The following is a 23,424-nucleotide window of genomic DNA, read 5'->3' as shown; positions in this document are numbered from 1 at the left end:
ACAGGTTGTAAGGATCTTAAGTTTTACTAACGTTTATTTTATTTTAAATCTTTACTATCACTTCTTATTTTCTACTTCCGGCCAGAATTAAAAGCGTTAACTTATTTATGCAAAATTTGTCTGGCGAACGCTAAGTGCTTAAGTTGTGGCTTTTTGCCAAGCGAGAGAGAGGAAGGAGTTAGTCGAAGCAGACCGCTTGCCTTAGAAGTTTTACTCGGTTGCTGTTTGCCTTCCAGGCCAGAGGTTTAATCCTCGTGATAATTTTAAACGTATTGTAGTGTTAACAGTTCTCTGTACTACATACGGCTTCCTGTTAATATAAGGCCAATCTTCCACGTTTATTATTCCAAATTTAAGTTAGAGTTTAGTTATATTTTTTATATTCTTACGTTCAGACAACAAGTAGTTGGTCTCTGTATTCCGAAGTACGGAAATTATTGTAAAGAGTGAAAAATAAAGGGTTTTGTATACCCTTTATGTGTATCTTGTCTACTTCCCACAGTTATTGAACATAGCTTTAGTAAGCTTCCTGTTCCGAGTCAGGTCCGTGCATGTTCCCAAAGAAAGTAAGACGGAACATTGAACCTGATAAGGTCTTTCTGATATTTAGCAATTAAATAATAAATATTAGACAGACTGTGCGAGTTTGATAGAAGCAATTCTACAGCCCTAGCAAAGCAAAATTTTCGTCAAGTATGCCGGGAGTTTATGATAATAGATGCCGTCGCTAATTTTGAAAATATAGACAGAAGCTATAAAATCCAGCCACATTTCGAATGAATGTCTATCGATAATTTGATTCATGTCTATCGATAGTTTCTCAGTAGATTGAGGGCGGCTGTGTCTACCCGTACGACGTCGGACGTGTTCGAGAACAAAATGGCGCTCGATTCGCATGGCACATTGGAGGCATGTTCATGCGCAGATGGTCTCTGCGCAACCAGTCGTATGTTTAGCGTTTTTACCATGTTTCAGCTAAACGTCCGACGTCGTACGGGTAGACACTTCCTAGATTGAGGAAAAATCCTAACGTCCAACTGTTGAGGAATCAGCGGAACCGCTTTTTATATAAAGTGCTATCAAGCTGGATGCCGCAGAACATCAAGCTAGCTATCAAGCATCATGCTATCAAGCTAGACGTCTATCATGTCTCAGAATTTGCTCCATCTTCCTCCTCAGAAACATCGCATCCCAAAAAGATTTTTTTAAACTGGGTAGATAAATGCTGGTTGACATGTAATGCCAATAGCTGGATAGAATACGGTACTCGTGTTACGTAAGTGACCAGCACTTTTCAATCACAAAGCCTTCATGCTAATAGCGTAGGGCAGCTGGGTGTGTTACATTTATGCTCTTTGCGAGTGTTAGACATAACAGTCTGAAAGCGAACTACATGTAGTTGATTCTTCATTGTACAAGTGCATGAGGCTTTGGATAATGAATGATTTCGTGTTCTGTTCGAAATCGTCAATTACTAGAAAACTAGACAGTTTTTCTGTCCATCATTAAATATAACTTCTCAGATTTCTTTGATAGTTGATTATTATATGTATCATTTTTAAGTAGATCGATATTTTTATTATCTAGTGGAAAATTAATTTTAAAAATAAAAAAATTCTCATGTGGACACCACACAACTTCCTTGTACGGCTTATTAAATAATAGAATTTTTTTGCTGCTCTTCATTTAAACGTATTTTTTCCTTCATTTAAACGTATTCCTTTCCTTTCATTAGAGATAATATTTCTCATTCAATCGATTCAGTTCTCACTTCGCGGCAAAGCAAAGATAAATAAATTCAAAACATCGTCATTAAAAACAGTAAAATACAGAAAAACCTAAAATATCAAATGCAGTTATAAACAGTGTAATTAAAATTAAATTTTCTACGCAAAATTAAGCAATTCATCCAGCGTGCAGAAGGACAACATTTTCGATGCACAAAAACTTAAAAGTAAACTTTTGGTCCCAAAAGACATTGAAGTTGAAGCGCCAGCTGACGGAATTCACTATACTACTAAGAGTTTCAGATGTAAACAAACAGCAGACACATTAGGCCTATCTGTCACTTACTCTTTTAATTTGTTGATAATTCTAGAACTATTGCATGCGGATTAACTAAAGGCATAAAAACCTTAACCGAAACATTAGAACAACATAATTCAATCTCTTTCAAACAAAAAATGCTCAATTTACCAACATATGGGGAAAAAACTGAGCTCATCGAGCTGCGTAACAGAGTAGGTATATATATGTATATGTATATATATATATATATATATATATAGCAGTCCCATATACAAAATTTCAACATTCTACGGCTAATCGTTTTTGAGTTGGGTAAGAGAGATACATACATATATACGTAGTGACGTCATGACAAAATTCCTTCTGGATGCATTTAGAATCTATTTCGTAATCCATATTGAAAAAAAATAGCGCTTTATTCTGTCCGCATGTACCTATGTCATACGAAAAAAATTCATTCATATGGGTTCGAAAGAGTTCAAAATTGATATTTTCGTCGAAATAAGGTACCCGAAATTTTTCTCGATTACAATACTCCCTTTACTTCGCACAAGGAAAAAATATATAACATAAAGAATAACCTTGAAACCCGCACTTTAATACAATGTTTCCATTTAGGATTAGTACATCCAAAAAATGCTGCATATTTTTCTGGATTTAGGAAAATGTAGACATGAATTCGCTTCCGTATAATTACGTAACTATTTTCTGAAATCACAATAGAAATAAATTCAATAATCAAATAATTTTTCGTTCCGTGTATACACGTAAATGAATGTCTATGAAGGGAAATGCTTAAGTAAAGTATGATGAAGTTACATTTCTCTTTATGCGTGGAAGCTGTCTCCATTAAAGTTAAGAAACGAGAAGTAAAATATACTATGGCATAGAATTCAAATTACTTAAGTTCTTAACACGTTATGCCTAGAAACCACGATTACTTGATTTTTAGTAGATATTTCAAAATTTCACAAAAACATCATGATGACCGTTTGAAGGAGAATACGAAATTTGTGTTAATTACATTTGAAAATCCAAAATATTCGTAAAATGCCTGAATATTTTATGAATGCATTTTCTGAGACATCCGAATGTTTCTAAAACTCAAGAAAGTTTTGTCACTTTACTCTATACGTGTTATCCTTTTCTCTTTGTCACTGCGAAAGATTGTAAACCTATTCTACCGGTAGGCATTTATTCCTTACGAGACATTAATATGGGAAAAAAGTTAAAATATTCGGATTGCTTTCTAAAAGTGCAACATATTTTTTAATCATTGTGAAATCTTATCTAAAATCTTATTACTTCTTTGCGGTTTAACATGATTTTTTAACTTCATATAAAACTATAATTGGAACTAATGATTAAGTCTCTTAATATATTTTAGTATTACTCATATTTATCACTAAAGACTAGTCTTTATTTATTAACTGATGAATTTCGAAGAATTAAATGGCCGATGATTCTTAAAATGACTATTATAAATTACTCTTTTCATTACATTGATCAATAAATCGTGCATCTCAAAATGATTTAAAAGAATGCATTATAAAGGTTTTGAACATCTTATATTTCGTGTTTATTCTTGCAATAAAAAAAAGAATAGTTAATGGTAGTTATGTTTATATATACAGTCAAAAGAGGACATAAGAATACACACATTCGTCTTTATTTATACAATCAAAAAGAGGGCAAATGAACATACAGCTATGTTTATTTATCTCGGTTCTCGGTTTGGTGGTGTGGCAGCATATGTCTCGTTTTCCACCATAGCCCAACCATGGTGTGTGTGTGTGTGTGTGTGCTATATGACAAAATTTTAGAAGCGAACTATATTTCTATACCCGTGGTTTGAGATGCAGTACAGTAAAACCGTGGTTCATGAATTTAATTCCTGCTTCAAAGCTATTCGTCATCCGAAAAGTTCTTAAACCGAAAACGTTTTCTTCATAGAAATTGACGTAAAATGGATTATTCCATTCTAAAGATGATTGTTTATATAAACTTTACAAGTTCATAGCACAAAAACAATGGAAATCTAAAAGAAGAAATATAAATGCAATATTAAACAGATAAAATGCAGGAAAACTTGATTTAATCTTATACCTGAACAGTGCAAATACCTGAATCTGTGCTTACCTCAACTGTAAATGCCTGAACAGTATCAACGGCATAAGTAGAAAATGTTGTGGAAGCGATATATTTTGAATGAGTAGTCCCTGTCCATAAGATCACTAGCTAAAGCTCATCCCAGAGCGTCTTCATTCAACTTTCCTTTGCTGCTAAACTGACTCTGTGAGTCCTTGTTGTACTCAAACTTTGTCCCACGTGCTTTGCTGTTGTTTGCCTTTTAAAATGTTTGTAACACGAGAAAATGAATGTTCTATGGCCTTAATCAGGGCGATTTATTGGTATGTAAAAACTTTACATCTTGTCTCATTTTACTGCAAAATTTCGCCGGTCAAAGAACTGAAATCAACTTTTCTTCCTTAATCTTCCTTGAAGACATTTCTTCCATAATCGCCTTTTGTTGCTATGTCTGATGTTGGCGAGCTCCTCTGGTAACCCATAAATGTGTTCAATGTAGACATTCCACTTATTCATTGTTCATTCACACGAGATCGTTGATCACAGGAAAGTCCCAAGTGTCAGTGTCTGCCTGCAAAAAAATATGATTATAATTCCGTCCATGCCAAATTTATGGTCCTGTAAGTCATTTGTAAACCATCCTGTAAGTCATCGCTTTGTTAATGAGAGCAGCGGAAATGTAAGCCCCTGAGCATACATTAAGCGGCATACATTCCATTTTGAAAATCATAACTTGAGTGTTCGTAACTCAAGACATATGTTCAGGATCCATAAGTTTGCATTTACGCAAATTCTAATCAGTTAGGTATAAATGCTGAAGTTGGGTTACTTTACGAGCGTTCATAATAAACCATTAAATAACATTAAACTTTGAAAATTAAAACAAGTATGCCATTAAAATCACAAAAATATAAAATCATATTTATCACAAAAATATAAAATCATATTTATCACAAAAATATAAAATCATATTTATCAGTTGTTGGGATGCGTGTTTTCAATTTTGATGCCTTCATGAATTTATGAAAATGTGCGCATAGGAAGGATGCCAAGTGTAGCATTTTCATTCGGATTCTGTATCTAATCAAAAACATATCCTGGTGAGCTGACAAAGAAAACAATGGTTTTTCAGTTTTGGTATTGAGACTGTGGATGTTAAAAGAGAACATTTAAAAGTGCCTCTCATTTTATCATTATTTTTTTCGGAAAACTACTTTCCTTTGTTTTATTAAATATGGCAAGTGCACACAAGCTAGCTGTATAAGGGGGGCGGACTTACTAGAGAAAATCGGCACGGATTTGCCTATTACCAAGGTTTCAATGCCATTCGTTAATCTGTTATTATGGATAAATGAATGATGAAATATTAAAAACGAAACACAGGAAAGAAAGGCCATTGCAAATAAGGTAGCAAAAAAGAAATTATTTACCTTTAAAGGATTCATTGCAAACCTTTAACAAAGTACTGCATTATCCAGTGCCTAAAATTAAAAAAAAAAAAAAAAAGAAAAATTCAGGCCACCTCTCTTAATTTCGGAATCTCTTGGGCTCAAAACCCGGAGGAAACTTAAATGTTTGTAAGTGGATAGTGTCTCTCCGAAATGTGGCACTTATATTACTGGCAAGCCGAATGTCCAATCGAGGGGATGATGGTAGAGAAAGAAAAATTGGGTGTTCACCATCAAAACTGGCACTGATCTTCCCTTTTCTGAGAGATGTGGTGTCAGTTAATTTTCCCATTTTAAATATTAAGCAATTATCAAACACAAAAATGTTGACTCGGTGTTTTAGATTACTGTTGAAATATCTATACTGTAACGTTTCTCTTTGGTTTTATTCAAACTTCGTACATGACATAATTGTTTTACAACGGTATGTCATCAGTACTTCTATATCAAGTTCAAATTTTTCTCATAACATAAAATAAATTTACATTCATTTCCACGAATTAAATAATATCAGTTATTGCAATCTATGTTTACATGTCATAGATATATTCAAATTTTAAAATTTTTATTCAGTACATTACAAAGCAATTTTACTTATTTCCAATAGAAATACCAACAGAAAAGGTACCTCTTATTGCATATTTTTGCGCTAACCTATGTAATTTGCATTCATTCTGCTAATTGTAATATGCCTGCCTTCTTAACATGTTTCTTTTCAATGGGAAAATTAACTGACACTGTATTTCTGAGAAAAGGGAAGATCTGTGCCAGTTTTGATGGTGAACACCCAATTTTTCTTTCTCTACCATCATCCCCTCGATTGGATATTCGGCTTGCCAGCAATATAAGTGCCACATTTCGGAGAGACACTAACAAACATTTAAGTTTCCTCCGGGTTTTGAGCCCAAGAGATTCCGAAATTAAGAGAGGTCGGCTGATTTTGTTTTCACATCTTTTTGTGCTGCATTCAGGAGTGAGCAATATATCTGGAGGCTTGCCTCCATTAGGTGAGTAAGCAATTGTGCATGCACCCTGCAAACTATGATTATCTCAATTGTATTGTTGAATGTTTAATAATCCTTGTTATTTGCAGCAGACTAGGGCTTATTTGAATGTAGAGCAGTCAAATGAATGCCACAGCAACTTTTTTTTTTCCTATTAGTTTTCTTTTAAAATGGTTCGAAAAAATCATTCAGTATCCTCTTACGTAAACCTTATAAGCCTTATATCGCATCATATTACGCATGTGCATTGGATTACAAATACATATTGTTTTAGTTTGTAAATTTTATGTCTAATATATGTTATCGGCAAAGTATAAAATGCCGGTATTCTATAGAATACCTACGCACTGTATATAATGCAAGACTTTTTAGCCAAAGTATGAAATATGAGAATAATTATATACTTCCCTAGGCATTGCGTATAATATCTAGACATTCTATAGAATGGCAAATGCTCTTTAGGCAAAGAATGAAAAAAAAAAAAAAAAAAGGTTATGATAAGGCTATTATTTAAAGCAATTATAAAAAAGCATATCTTTGGAATTTCCGATATACAGTCTCGCGCGCTAGAGATTTTTTCTGTACAGTTTTGCCATTCTTCGCTTTGAAATCGTTGAGTTTCTTAATCAAAAATTCGTTGAAGTTTTACAAAATATGAAATAGATAATAAAAGAAATTCCAAATTTGGGCTTACAGATGCTCATGTTCGGGTGGAGACTTATGCTATTCAAAATTGGATGGCTCTAGGTACCGTTGTTTTATCACAATGCCAGAAACATACATACATTCATGCAGATTCTTCATTATTTAATTTCTTAAATAATATTTTTAAACCTTTTTTGGCCGCCATGGGATAATCGCATCCAATGTTAATCGAAAATGAATAAATTGATTCTTCCGAATATTTTAAAATTAAATCTCGATTATTAGAAAGCGAAACTAGTTCTTCCTCTTCGTTCAAATTTAATTCAAATACAGAAGTTTTTCGGCACCAAAATCGGCTTGGATACCAGAATCGGCTTATTTTTAAAAACCGAATTTCGCCATGTCTTATGTGTACCGTATACTAGAATTAAACCCATAATAATTTATACTATATACATGTCTAAAATTTGGGGGCACCCTTTAAGAATTTGACGGCACACAAAAGTGCCGCGGCATAGTGGTTGAGAAGCACTGCTGTAGAGTCATTAGGACTTTAGAAGCAAGAGACATGAGAAACGAGCAATGCCCTCGCCCAGAGCCGTAACTAGGTTTTATAGCGCACGGGGACTGCTGAAGATTTTGTAGCCCTTTCTGTGTGCCAAGAATGGAAAACATTTCATTCTAAAATTTCGAAGCATCAATTGGCGCCACCTGGTTGCTGCTCCCGGTGACAGATGTCTCTCCTTGCTCCATCCTAAATAAGCTACTGCCGTCGCCGGAACTCGAACCTGGACTCCTTGATTATGAGGCCATTGGGCTAATAAAATTAGTACCACAAAGGATTTATACACGCAAAAGAAAAAGAAAAAAATTGACACTGTATATTAATTAGTACAAGACATAAAATGTGTTCTAAACCGCATACAGATGTTTTTATTATCTTACTTTTGCAAATAAATCTTTCCTTTATGTAAATTAGGTTTAAAATTTCGATGAATTTCAGTAGGCTGGTCTATTCAATATGAAATTAATGATATATGTCACACGTGGCCAAGGGCTCACCAGAGGCCGAGCGGTAAAGACGCTGAACACTGGTAGTTCGGTTCAAGGTTCGAAACCCGCAAACGGGCTGGCTGCATGGGCGTTTTCGTGGTTTTTCCCCATGTGTAACATGTATACGAGCCAGTTTCCCTTAAAAAGTACTCCACGAAGGCAGATAGCCCTCGTGTGCTTTGCCTTAATTAAATCATCCAATCCGCATGTGGCCAGACGGCGGCTCGCGGAGCTTTTGCATGCGGCTCCCGATGTAACAAGCATTGTTTCGTTTTTAAAGATAATTACAACAGCATTCGTAATAGATATGCATGCTACGACACGCTTTTTTAAAATAAGGGCTGTTTAATATTTTAAATTGCATTATGCACATAACATTTTTAAAATATGCCCCTTCTGCTACTTGTAAATTAACCCTTAAGTACAGAGGTTCATTTTCTGTTACGTAAACACAGAGGAGAGGGCTCTCAGATCGCGTTCTATTTTATGCATTTTAAAAATATAAAATTTAAAAATAATGTACTATTGTTATTATATAAGCATTCATACACTTTGCTTGTTATATTGAAGTAATTAGTTCTTGTAAAAACTCTAAAATGAATGCATTAAAAATTCATTTTTAAATCATTTACTAAAAAAGTACGAAACATTTAATCAAATAAATAAAATACATACTACTTACTTGCAAATGCGTATAAACAAACTATTTAATAAATTTCCCGCCTACAGAACTGGATTTATATAAAATAATGCAAAAAAAGTATAATATATGAAGAATATTAAAAAACTGCAGCGTATTATTTTAAGTATTTTCAGGACAATTTTTAACAAATTTCTCTTGGCATTACATATCGGATTCTTGCAGCTGAAACATAGATAGGTAGTTTTTCTTCTTAGTCTAGGGAGACAAAGAAAGCGTATTTTACGCTTTTAAGGGTATCAGTTACATCTGGGCTAGAATCATTGGCGTAAATAAGGGTATGCAAGGAATGCAGTCGCATAGGGGCCCGAAGGTTTATGGGGCCCATGAATGTCCTGCTGAATTATATTTACATATTTAAACTTAAAACACGTATAAAAATCATATATTCGCGTAGTTTAGTGTACCATAAAGTTTTCTTAAAAGAAAGGGGGGAAAACTTTACCATACATATTTTTTACAAATATTGTATATTCAAATAGTTTTCTTTATTAAATTTATGATAAATATGTTTTATATTTAACAAATGTATCATTTACATTATAAAAGTTCTTATTTATGCCTTGTATATTATTGCATAAGTCATGTTCGTAAGCTCAGCTGAACACAGAGTGCTATATATTAGTGTAATTTCTTTTTTTGTACGTTTAATCTATCATGTTGACTGTCAGTTTATAACATAACCAGTTATTTACTAGGTTGTTAAATTAAGTGGAAAAAAACTTGGATTGGCGCAGATTTTATATAGAAACTCGCAGTATACTTGCATGTAAAACCTACTGGATTTTATTTAAAAATCTCCGCAAATGTAGACTTTCTTCCCCCCTTTTTTTAAGCACAGTAAATTTATTGGGGGAGAAGGAAAATGTTTTGCACGGGAGCCCAAGAGTTCTAGCTACGCCACTAGCTAGAATAGATTCCGCTGGAAATTCCTAGCACTCTCTGAATGCACATTTTTATTTCTCAGTTCACAGTTGGGTTTTGAAGCCTCCGTTCCATATGCGGTTTCACTAATTCTTATGATAACTCCGTCAAAGAAACAGTTTTTTTTCTCATTGACGTGTTACGTGTGCATTAATTCCACTTATATCAAGTAACCTAAAGAATATGGCCATCGGCCATCGCCTTGTTCTTCGATCTGTAGAATGTTTAGAACATTTTTCATCCAATGCATCTACACCTCCTTTAGTCAAATTGTAAAGTGTTATTATTTCTCATTTCCCAGTCTCAAGATCTTCTGATTTCGAATGATGCATTGAAGAAATGACAATAAACACTTTTTAATTTTTGAGGCACATATAAAACGAGAGTCATTCTGAATATGAATGCGCAAAGGGAAAATCCTTTACTTTTCGTTTTATTTGGAAAAAATTCGCTTCGTATTTCTCTCTCTCTCTCTTTTTTTTTTTTTTCATATTACCGACATACGTCAAACCTTTACAATTAAGTTCCTTTACAAGTTCAACACTCAAGTAGTGATAAAGCCATCCCCCCCCCCTCAGGCGAGAGAAAAGTTACTTGAACGCAGAGGTGAGGTCTATAGGACCGCGGCGCAGTTTTAAAAATTATTTAAAAAATATAACTAATGGATAGAGTTTAATAAAAATTTAGAAATAGTTATATTTTATGTCAACTTGAAAGTACTGAAAGGGAATAGAATAACTATACAGTAACTAAACACTTTCGCAGTTCTAAAACATTGGCGCGGTCATATACACCCCACCTCTGTGTAAGAATTGGAGGCTCCATTCAGCCCACCTGGACACGAGTGTCCCCATAGCTCAAAAGAAGGGTCCTGTATCTCCACAAACGAGGGCAGCCAGTAACCCAGCCACCCCCAAACAACAAACAAAAATACTAAATCAAAAATAAGGAAGCACATCTAACACAAAATTACAGACCAACAAACAAACAAAAAAAATCTGATGTGTACACCACATGACTTCCTTGTATTGGAATATTAAATTATACGCATTTTTCTTGCATTTCATTTAAACTTATTGGATTGAATTAAATCTACTTCCCCGACAGCGCATAAACCACAATAGAATAAATGCATTCTTTAAAATTCACTCTAGTACTTGTTTACGATAGCGACACTCTGGCGCTAGATTCACTTAACAGTATTAATAATTATATAACAGCTGACTTATATAATAATTTTATAACGGAAACTAAGTTAACTGTTATATAATCCAATAATTATATTACAGTTAACTTATATATTTCGTTCATATTATAACTCATAATGCACAAAATTTATATCATTTAAAGAATAGAATTATCTAATCTTTGCCACATGTTCTATTCAAATACTATAATAAAGCTAGAATGAAATATAAAAGAAATTAAGCAGACAAAACAAAAAAGAAACAGTTTTTCACAGACGATTGAGTATTTCTCATTTAATTAATTCAGTTCTCGCGAAAGAACTCAAAATATGTATATTAAAAATTACAAAGTAAATCTTAAACACTTATTTCCTCGAAAAAATTCCAGAACGGATTAAGCATGATTTAAATAATAAATGAAGGCGTTATCTTTGTTGTTGCGAAGCTAAGTTTCTCTAGATTGGCAACAAATCCACTAGTCTCCTGTTTCAAATGTAAACATCAATGGCCGCCATTAAAAAAAACGTAGCGGCAATTAAACAACTTTAAAATTGCTGATAATTCTAAAAATATTGCACACAGATTTACTAAAGGCATAAAATCCTTAACCGGAAGATAAAAACAACATAATTCAATCATTTTTAAACCAAAAATTGTACAATTTACCAACATATAAGAGTAAAGAAACTGAGATCACTGAGCCGGGTAACAGAGTGGATATATATATATATATATATATTTATATGCGTTTGGTGCGGCCGATTGCAACCAAAATACGAGGTGCACATCTACATGTTATAGCAGTCCTATATACAAAATTTCAACCTTCTGAGGCTACTCGTTTTTGAGTTATGCGAGATACGTACGTACGCACGTACGTACATACGTTCGTACAGACGCCACGAAAAATTCTCTTCAGAATTAATTTTAAAGCAGTTTTATAATTTTTTTGAAGGAAAAGAGTATTTTAATCTGTCCTTCCGTACAGATATCACACAAAGACATCGTTAAATTGCATTCGATAGCGGTCAAAATGGATATTTTCGTTGAAATATACTGCCTGAAACTTTTCGCGATTACAGTGCTTCCTTTTTACTTCGTACAAGGAAGTAAAAATCCATAAACACAAATTCACAACATAGAACACCACAGATATCTAAAACCCATTATAAATACAAAATTCAATTTTAACAGAAGATTCCTACTAGCGCCCTATTTTCATTCATGAACTTCATTAGAGCAAGAGAATATGATTTGAAAACTTTAAAATTAATGACACTTACATTAAAATCAGTAATGTTAAAAATCTGTCTAACAGGGGCTGTTAAACTACAATCAACCACGAAATGCCTAGCATCACCATCAACCTGACAACTATTACATGATCTATTTTCCTGCAGATTAAATCGGTTAAAATAGAACGAAAACCTACCATGTCCAGTTAAAACCTGATTAACATCAATATTGTTCATACATTTCATTTTATTTGTTATTTTAATTAGTTCTATAAATCCTTTGTTTTTAGGTGAAAAGAACCACTGTATTTTCCATTTGTTAACGTAATTTTTTTTCATTCTTCGAATAGCAATTCTCTTCGAACCTGTTACTTCAATATCCATTGCACTGACATTTGTGCTATTAAATTAAACACAAATGTCAGTGTTTAAGGGTTAACACAAGAGATAACGTGGTCTTCTTGGCAGGGTTCTATTTAGAACACATAGGGATAGGGACGAACAGGAAACAAGATAAAAACCCGGGATAAAAAAACCGGTGTAGGAGCAACTTTTGAGGGGGGGGGTGTGGAGTATCTTGGGACTAATTGTCGAAGGCTGGAAATCACTTATATAGCTTCCTATGTTGTCCCCTTTTTCTCTTGTCATTTAGTCAGTCAGTGGCGAATGTCTGTGTGTGAAAGGCGAAAGAAAAAAAACGATGTTCAATTCCGAGGTTAGAAAGACTAAGAAGTAAGTAAATTTGGTTTTTCAGAAATTGGCATTATTGTATAAATATTTATTTACTTTCATTATTATTTTAGTTTTACGTTAATTACAGAAATATTGTGTAAACAAATAAATATATTATTTTACGTAATTTTAGGGTAAATGTTATTTAGATTATCTCAACTATTAAATTAAATAAAAAACTATTTAATTTAATATTTGAGCTCATCAGATAAATTTGAGATGTTTTGATGTATTACTGCTATTATTACTGTAACAACTCTAAATAGTGTTCACTTCAACAAGTTCTCCATAAAGGCATCTCTTTCCCTAAGCAGACAGTCTTCGTAGGCTCTGCCATAACTCAAATACATGTTCGAGTGTCTTTCAATAAATTCTTTTGAACCTAAATCAGCATCAAAAGTAAATTTAATCCAGAATTAATTAATTCTATGTGTGAGGGATTTATATTTAACAGTAACAATAGCAGTTTATATTTGTACGTATGTTTCCAAGGGGGGGGGGGGAAAAATGACACACTTTTTATCTCGTTTTTAGAAGTATGTGCGCAAGAAATGTAAATTTTTTACATGAAGATACGAAGTATGAATCTGCGTTTGTATATTCTTACACTTTACTTCCCAATACCTACTTCTCTTACATACTGAGGTGCTTCTTCATATAAACTAAATTAAATGCAAAGTGACACAGTATTTTAAATTTTGCGATTGAAAGTTTTTCTGATTATTTTTAGTCTTTTAAAATCTGAAAACGTAAAATTTTGGTAATCACTGGTTTTATTTATAAATGATAGTGATAAAAATCATGTTCTAGTCAAAACTGTGAAAGTTTACCAATGATTATAATTATAATTAGAAACTGCGGTAATAGCATGATTTTTATGAATTGACAGGAGGAATTATTAATGTTGTTAAATATTATTTTATTGATTTTAATAGCATTTATTGATTGCGGACAGCATCTTACTTAAATCTTATAATTTTTCTGAATATTCATAATTTTCTATCATAATTTGACCCCTATTCAATGCAATTTAATGATACTTCTGCGTGACATCTGTACCTAAGAGCAGAATAAAGAATTCTTTTTGCCCAAAAATGTATAAAACTGATTTAAAATGAATTCTGAAGAGATTGTTTTCGTGGCGTCTCTACGTACGTATGTTCACGTACGTATCTCACGTAACTCAAAAACGAATAGCCTCATAACGTTGTAACTTAACGTAATTTTGTATATGTAGGACTGCTATAACATGTAGATGTGCACCTCCATTTTGGTTGCAATCTGCCGCACCAAATGTATATAAATATATATATATATATACATTTTGTTACTCGTCTCAGTTTCTTAGTTCTTATGTTTGTAAATTGTGCATTTTTTGCTTTAAAAATAATTGAATTATGTTGTTCATATATTCCGGTTAAGGTTTTTATGCCTTTAGTAAATCTGCCAGAGCCGTGTCTACATATTTCTTCACCTGAGGCAAAGCGATAAATGTGCGCCCCTGTATACAATGCAAGATTATTTGTTTACCTACTTGTAAGGGAGGAAATAAATAAATAATACTAAATGAAGTTTGGAAACGTAACATTATACAAACAAGCGCTAAAAATATATATATATGCATTATTGCATATATATACATATAATCTCTACATATAATAAAAGAAAGAGTTATCTGTGTGTCAGTGTATGTGTCTTTCGTTCGCGCTGCGCGTAAGCTATTAGACCCACGGCTACGAAATTCAATACGTAGGTGCATCCAGACAATAGCCAGTGAACCTCGAAGCGATTTTTTCGAAATTTTTTTATTTTATGTTTTGTGACGAAAACGCGTCATTTTGAGACGTAATGGGCTATAGGAAAGCGAGATTTTACTCTACATACTCCATTTTCACATCGTCCTGAAACGTAGGCACTTAGCTATTTTACCAACTTAAAATAAATTTCGTGTTTCGATAAATCGATTGAATACGAATTTATTTAACAAAGTGAGCTTCCAACACCTTTTCAACGGAATTTTTTCTAAAAAAATTTATTTTTAAAAATGTACAGTTTATTTTTCTTCGATTTTTGGACACGTTAAACTTTCATCCTTGCGACTGCTTTTACTAAAAGAATTTTGGAAAAATGATATTTTGTATTTTTAAAAAATTTTTTAAATGAAGCTTCCGAGTATTCTTCTCACATCTTTAAAAATGTGATTTTGGCAATAATTTTCCTTTCTTATTGTTTTTTTTTTTTTTTTTTTTTAGAAATATGGGTATGGCAACAATTTTTCATCCTATTCCTTATGTCACTGTTTTTAAGAGATTAGCATATTTCAATGTCATTTTTTTATATATATAATACATTTTTATTGATTTTTTTGATAAAGTTGTTCTGCAGAGTAAAATTCTGCGCGGAATTTTTTGTTTTTTGCGTTTCTTTCATGTTATTTTTTGTTTATTTCACTATTTGTAAGATATTGAAAAGTTTTGCATGATTTTTTTTTTTTCTTCAACGGAAAGTTGGTTAATTTTTTATTAGGATAATGAATATTTGTATTAAGGGATGTAGCTTATTTCATTGTAATTTTTTTCTCTTGAAAATATAAGATAAAATATCATTAATTATACTTTGCTCTTCAGAATTTTTTGTTTTTTGTATTCTTTTATGTTATTTATTGCTCATTTCACTGTCTTTAAGATATTGAAAAGATTTGAACAAATTAACTATATGTATACATATATTTTATGCTCATTAAAAGTAACTATTTCAAGTGAAAATACAATAACTTACAGAAATCTAATTTAATTTTAAAATTGTATATTCCACAAAGTGAAATATATATATATATATATATATATATATATATATATATATATAATGATTAACAATTTTGAAATGGAAAACATTAAAAATATGTTTTTTGAACAATGGCAAATAATATTAAGTAGTATAAATAAAACATCTGCTCAAAATTTAAAGCATAATCTTTTCACGCATATTTATAATTTAATTTTTCTAACTTTTAAAGAAGCAAAATCATCAATAATTTTTTCAAAATCTGTTGGATTACTTAACTCATGTTCTATAGAGGGAATGACCATGTTTGAAAGTTTTTCTTGGCCTAGTGAAGATTTTATATAGTTCTTGATTATTTTAAGTTTGTTAAAGCTTCTTTCGCCACTAGCTACAGTAACTGGCAACGTTAAAATTAGTCTTAACGTTGCTTCCTAATTGAACTAAATTATAATCGTAAATTATTTTTTAAAAGTTCTAAGCTTGTAGCTGCTTTTGTGTCCGGAATTATTGAAATAGGACGGCTTTTAAAACTAGATATTTCTGACTGAATTTCTTCAGCGTTCATATTCATTCGGATATTTAGCCCACAAGCGGCCGAGCGGTAAAGTCGCTGAACACTGGTAGTTCGGTCCGAGGTTCGAATCCCGCGAACGGGCTGGCTGCATGGGCGTTTTCGTGGTTTTCCCCACGTGTAACGTGTATACGAGCCAATTTACCTTAGAAAGTCCTCCACGAAGGCATCCCTCCCCTTAGGCAGATAGCCCTAGTGTGCTTTGTCATAATTAAATACACCAAAAATACACCATTCGGATATTTAAGCGACAAGTTATAAGCTGCTGCCTTTAAATTACTTAAATCTAATGACATTAATTGTTTACCAGTTAGAAACTGAAAATCGGAGGAGATTTCATTTAACTTTTTCGTATTGCCTTTTCAAATGTGAAAATAAAGCGTCGAACAATTCTCTAATTTCTATAAAAATTTCTATTGTCCCCGTTATCATAACCTTGTCCTCGAACATTTTGAATGGGGAGGCCATCCTTTTTTAACTTATAAATAATTTCATTTGCTAAACCCCTATCAGTTTTCTCTTTTGTTTCTATATCTATAAAGCTTTCTTCAATAAATATGAATTTTTAAAGAGTTATGTCATATATTATGTTTAAAATTTTTGTATTACATTCAAAATTCTGTACGTTTATAATTATGCTATTTTATACATTAAGCTTCAATTTTTTTTTTTTTTTTTTTTTTTTTTAACATTCAAAACTACGTATCATTGCAAATTTTGTATTCATTTCAAATTATGTATCTGTTTGCTAATATCAATAAACGGCTGGGATCACGTAGTGGGGAGACGGCGCTAAACCAATTAACCAAATGGTAAAGCTGTGGTGCCCGTCTTCCCCGTTCCTAAATCCTAAATAAATATGGATTCGTCTTTTATGTACACGTATCTAAGAATCTGATGCAGTTGCTCATGATGCGAAACATCTGGTGTACAATCAAATATCAAACAAAAATAATTCGCTTTTTTGATCCTAGATCGATATCAAATCGAGCATGATTACCTAAGAGTAATATAAATTCATCTTGTACTTTATTAGACAGATAAGAAACAAATCCCTTTCTGTGATTAGTTATATGATAAGCAATATTTCTATCATAATGACTTATCCATTCAACTAAGTTTAGGAAAACTCCTGCTCTTGAACTGCCAATAATTTCATGCGTACCTCTAAGAGATAAATTGTTTTGCACAAAACAAAATAATGTCTAATGTAACGCGTAAGATTTATGGCCCTTTTCTTTTTCTGATTCTTTTGATTTATGCAAAGAATCATCTATGAAACCACCTCCTTTAATTTTTTTTTTTTTTTTCAAAGCATTTCCTTTGAAGATAAGCATCATAGAATTTTCGTAATCGGAAATTCGTTTACGGTTTTCCAATCTTTGAAACCTCTTTTTGGATTGGAAATAGTAAAGTCTGTCTTACTTTTGGTGAAAAGAATGCATGGAAAACAGAATAACGACAGAGTTCTTTTTTAATAAATAAGCTAGTTGCGAAGTATTACCACCCCATTAGAACACTTCTTAAAAAAGCATTCTCTGGAAAATCTTCCTCTGTCCTCTGAAGTAGATTCCCTGAAATCAGCATCTTGTGCTTGATCTGGTCCACGTTCTGTTCAGAAAAATTGTCTGAAATGGTTGTCCATGATGAAGGATCATTGAAGTTAATCAGTGTAATGGATGGTTACTTTATCCTTCTCGTTTCCAGAAATTTCTATTACTTGTTTGCTTTTATTTGAATCAAAGCTGCTATATTCTCTAAATTCAACACCATTTTCTTCTGAGCTATCTGTTATTACTTTTTTCGACGAATTACTTATTTCATTTGAGTTTCCGCATTTCGTCAAACAGCCTTGTAAGTTCAAAGCAAATATTGTGAATAATGTAAAGCGCAGCTTTGATGAACTAAATATTTTTCTTCTTTTGTATTCAGCACCACTGGTGTTTTTACATGCCATCTGTGAAAAATGCGATTTTTGAATGATTTTGATTAAGAAATTATTTGAATTTTACGCTTTGTCATAAGAAAGTTAATAAAAATTTATTGTTGAATAAAATTTACATAATGTTAAAGTTAAAAAATATAAAACGAAAAGCATTAAGAAAACATTTAAAAAGTATTATCGCGCCATAAACTTTTTAAATAGGTAGCATTTGATATTCCTTTTTTGACTATGAATAAGATTTTCTTTTGAAACGCATTCATAAACGCTTTATTTAGCTAATTATATCGTTACATTTTCCTTCCTCACAGATTTTGGATCTTTTCCGTTATAAGAGAAGATGTGCCAAATAATTTTCTTCAGAAAGTTATATTTGCCAGCTTGATATTTTCAGTGAGAAAAACATACTCATAATCAGTTCATTTCAACCGCAGTGAAATTTGTCTTTAGGGTTAAGGGTCTCAGTAAACGGAGAACAACGGATTGTCATATTTAAAAAAAAATTATTCACAATATTTGCTTTGGAAACAACAATATAGTCATAAGTGATAAGAATTTAACTGTGCTTACTAGGCACCTGTAGAAAATTCTGAAGTTTGGGTTGTTAGGAAACGAAAAATATCATGTGCTTTAATACGAGCTATGGTTTCGCTATATAAAGTTTGTAATGTTGTTTTACCACAGTTAATGTTATAAAGATTGTTATGTTGTTTTACCACAGTTATGCTATTGATGCATCAAAATCTATCAAAATTCTTAATTTAAATTAATAATCTTTTGTGTATTACAATGTTAGTGAAACCTAAGTATGGTTATTATACCGAAACCATTTCGCATTTCTAAAATTATACGAACCTGTTTCCGTCATTGGTTGAAGTTCTCTTATGTGCAATGAACTTTATAGTTCTTTTTTTTTTTTTTTTTTTTTTAACTTCCTTGTACGAAGTAAAAAGGAAGTATTGTAATCGCGAAAAGTTTCAGGCAACATATTTCAACGAAAATATCCATTTTGACCGCTATCGAATGCAATTTAACGATGTTTTTGCGTGATATCTCTACGTAAGGACAGAACAAAAGACTCTTTTCCTCCAAAAAAATTACAAAACTGCTTTAAAATAAATTCTGAAGAGAATTTTTCGTGGTGTCTGTACGAACGTATGTACGTACATATCTCGCATAACTCAAAAACGAGTAGCCTCAGAACGTTGAAATTTTGTATATAGGACTGCTATAACATGTAGATGTGCACCTCGTATTTTGGTTGCAATCTGCCGCACCAAACGTATATAAATGTATTTATATATATATCCACTCTATTACCCGGCTCAGTGATCTCAGTTTCTTTACTCTTATATGTTTGTAAATTGTATATTTTGTGCTTTAAAAATGATTGAATTATGTTGTTTTTATCTTCCGGTTAAGGTTTTTATGCCTTTCGTAATTCTGGAAGCAATATTTGTACAATTATCAACAATTTAAAAGCTGTTTAAGTGCGGTTAAGTTTTAAATAACATGGCGGACATATTTGTTTACATTTGAAACAGCAGAATTGTAGATTTGTTGCCAATCTAGAGAGACTAAGCTTCGCAACACAAAAAGAACGAATTCATTTATTATTGCGAATTAAATCATGCTTAATCCTTTCTGGAATTTTTTCGAGGAAATAAGTGTTTAAGATTTGCTTCGTAATTTTGAATGCAGATATTTTGAGTTTTTATATATTTTTGCCTCTTCGCGAAGTGAGAACTGAATTAATTGAATGAGAAATGCTAAATCGTCTGTGAAAAACTGTTTCTTTTCTGTTTTGTTTGCTTAATTTCCTTCATACATTGTTTTAGCTTTATTATAGTATTTGAATAGAACATGTGGCAACGATAATTCTTCTAATGATATAAATTTTGTGCATTCAGAGTGTCGTTATAGTAAACAAATATAGTGAATTTTAAAGAGTGCATTTATTCTATTGTGGTTTATGCGCTGTCGACGAAGTAGATTTAATTCAATCCAATCAATTTAAATGAAATTCAAGAAAAAAATGCCTATAATTTAATGTTCCGTACAAGGAAGTCATGTGGTGTACACATCAGATTTTTTAACAATTAGCTCAATTCCACAAACAATCCTCTTATCAAGTAAAATTGCGACTTTCATTTTAAGCACTTAAAGAGATATTTTTGATCGCGGAAACTACTAAGTAATAATTTCTACATTTCTGGTCTTTCTATTAATGTTCGCGTTCAGAAGTGGCCAAGGAGTAACACAGGCAACTTGTTCAGTTTATTGTAGTGATCGGATTGACTGCTATAAGTCTTCTGTACTTTGAATATCAGGAAGTTCTATCAGAACATCCTCCACGAACGCATCGCTTCTAAAGCATATAGTCTCGCGAGCATCTTTATAATAATAGATTAATCAATGAAATAAGTCTTTAATAGTCACCGAATCTTTCATCAGTTAGACTATCTACCCCCGACGAAAAGTTTATTTAAGCTTGAGCAGAAATTTATATGCCATCTAATTTAAATATGCCAATAGTTTGGCTGTCAGACACTTTTTTTCCTAACAAATTCATGATATCTCGACAATAAAAGCGTAATTTTAAAATTAGCAAGATTTAATGACACTTCATATTTTATTTTTACTTTTATTGCGCCTCATCAATCAACGCAAGAAACTTCTATGTGTTAAATTTCTATGTATTATGTGGTAAGTTTGTTATGACTAAGAGCTTGAGACAGCTAATGGGCCAGTATAATATTTTCCATGAAGTCTATACAGTTCGTTAGAAAAAGTGTAATTAGTTCCTTAAAGCTACTTTCAATAACAAATTTTAATGTTAGAAAATATTATACACTACTGTGAAAGCTGATGTCTTTTGAAAACAAATTAACGCTATTAGTTTTTTCTTTTTCTTTTTTAGCTGGATTGTTTATAACAGAAATTTCTTTTAATATCCACTGATGTATTCCGAAATTAAAAGTTAAAAATCATGAGTCTTAAAAATAAATTTCTGAATTTTTGATCGAATGCCTAATTTGGCGCCCCTTCTATCTGTTCACCTGAGGCAAGTACCTCACCCTCGTCCCGGCCCTGAAATCTGCATACAATATTTGTAGAATTATCAACAATTTAAAAGTTGTTTAAGTTCGGCGGTTATTTTTGCCATGGCTTCCGTGTTTGTTTACATTTGAAACTTAGCAGAATAGTGGATTTGTTGCCAATCTAGAGAAACTTAGCTTCGCAACAATAAAGATAACGCCTTCTTTTATTATGGCTAATTAAATAATGCTTAATCCATTCTGGAATTTATTGGAGGAAATAACATTTGCTTCGTAATTTTTAATACACATATTTTGAATTTTTATGTATTTTTGCCTTGTCGCGAAGTAAGAAGTAAGAACTGAATTAATTGAATGAGAAATAAGGAATCGTCTGTGAAAACTATTTCTTTTGTTTGTTTGCTTAATTTCTTTTATAAATAGTTTTAAATTTATTATATATTGCCATATATTCTATTTGAATAGAACGTGTGGCAACGATTAGATAATTCTTCAAATGACGTAAATTTTGTGCATTCTGAGTTATAAAATGAATGAAATGTATCATTGTTAAGAGAACCTAGCGCCAGAGTGTAGCTATGGTAAACAAATATAGTGAATTTTAAAGAGTTCATTTATTCTATTGTGGTTTTCGCGCTATCGACGAATTAGATTCAGTTCAATGCAATAAGGTTTAAATGAAATGCAAGAAAAAAATGCATATAATTTAATATTCCGTACAAGGAAGTCATGTGTTGTACACATCAGACTTTTTTTTTTTTTTTTTTTTTTGTGTGTGTGTGTGTGTGTTTGTTTACATTTATTAGTTTAAAGGGGCTTTATCCCTTAAGGGACCATTGTTTTCATTTTTCAATTTTGCATCGAATCACTCTGAATGACCGTTTCACTTTTCAAAATGTTGCCTCCAATATTATCGCCCAGTATTATATTTGAAGAAATTAAATAATGAAGAATCTGCATAAATGTATGTATGTTTCTCGCATTGTGATAAAACAACGGTACCTAGAGCTATCCAATTTTGAATAACGTAATCCTCCTGCGAATATGGGCGTCTGGAAGCCAAAATTTGGAATTTGTTTTATTACCTATTTCATGCTTTGTAAAACTTTAACGAATTTTTGATTAACAAACTCAACGACTTCAAAGAGAGCAATAGCAACAATGTACGGAAGGGGGAAAAAAAAAAAAAATATCTCCAGTGCGAGAGACTGTGTATTGGACCTCTTTCAGACCTAATTCAGACCTCTTTTATAAGGTCCATAGTCGGCCATTCAAGCTCTGGCCGCTTTTATTTGGACGTAAACGTTTTTTTATTTATTATGTGCTCCGCCCTTAGAAGGAAGGGATGGCCCTTGGAAAGGAAGGGATGGCCGTTGGAGGTCTTCTTAAGAGAAACTTTTTCGTATCCACGTTACACATGGGAAAAAAAGACGAAAACGCCTATGTAGCCTGGACTCAAACCCCGGACCGAACTACCAGTGTTGAGCGGTTTTTACCGCTCGGCTGCTGGTGGGCCTGACATCAACTTTACGAACGATTTTTCAACTGGCTTGCATTTGGTGTATGTTTGCCACACATGGGAGCTCCAGCTTCTGCAGTACTAATATCTACAGCAGGGTTTCTTAAAAATTTTTCAGTCGCCTTTCTTAAACATTTTTAAGGCCCACTAGCGGCCGAGCGGTAAAGTCGCTGAACACTGGTTGTTCGGCCCGAGGTTCGAATCCCGCGAACGGGCTGGCTGCATGGGTGTTTTCGTGGTTTTCCCCATGTGTAACGTGTATACGAGCCAGTTTCCCTTAGAAAGTCCTCCACGAATGGCCCTCACTTATGGAATTTAACATTCAACAGCGTTTTAACAGCTGAGTGGCCAACACATACAAATATCTACGCATATGCTGATGATGCGGCCTTGATAGTGCGAGGAAGATCTCGTGAAGAATTGCAATCCAACTGCAATGATAGATGCACGCTCTTCCACTCTCTGTGTACATCACTAAAACTAACTATAGCTGATCAAAAATCTA

The 23,424-nt window shown here is 32.5% G+C and overlaps 1 protein-coding gene across 5 annotated transcripts in view; it reads right to left on the bottom strand.

The window, feature by feature from the left end:
• The window catches only part of LOC146994850 (uncharacterized), a 157,504-nt gene that overhangs the window by 39,048 nt on the left and 95,032 nt on the right, over window positions 1-23,424 (bottom strand). For 2 of the 5 annotated variants that reach the window (XR_015043259.1, XR_015043258.1), the window contains exon 2: window positions 4,168-4,687. The exons of the other annotated variants lie outside the window; for them this stretch is intronic. The gene's annotated coding sequence lies outside the window, so the exon portion shown is untranslated. The remainder of the gene's footprint in view (window positions 1-4,167; window positions 4,688-23,424) is intronic. 5 annotated transcript variants of the gene reach the window in all.

This window comes from Stegodyphus dumicola, chromosome 10 (assembly GCF_044657685.1).
Source record: "Stegodyphus dumicola isolate Sdum_Otavi_A_Nest chromosome 10, ASM4465768v1".
NCBI lineage: Eukaryota > Metazoa > Arthropoda > Arachnida > Araneae > Eresidae > Stegodyphus > Stegodyphus dumicola.
Note: the sequence above shows the minus strand (reverse complement) of the source record. Positions and strands in the feature narration are given on the sequence as shown.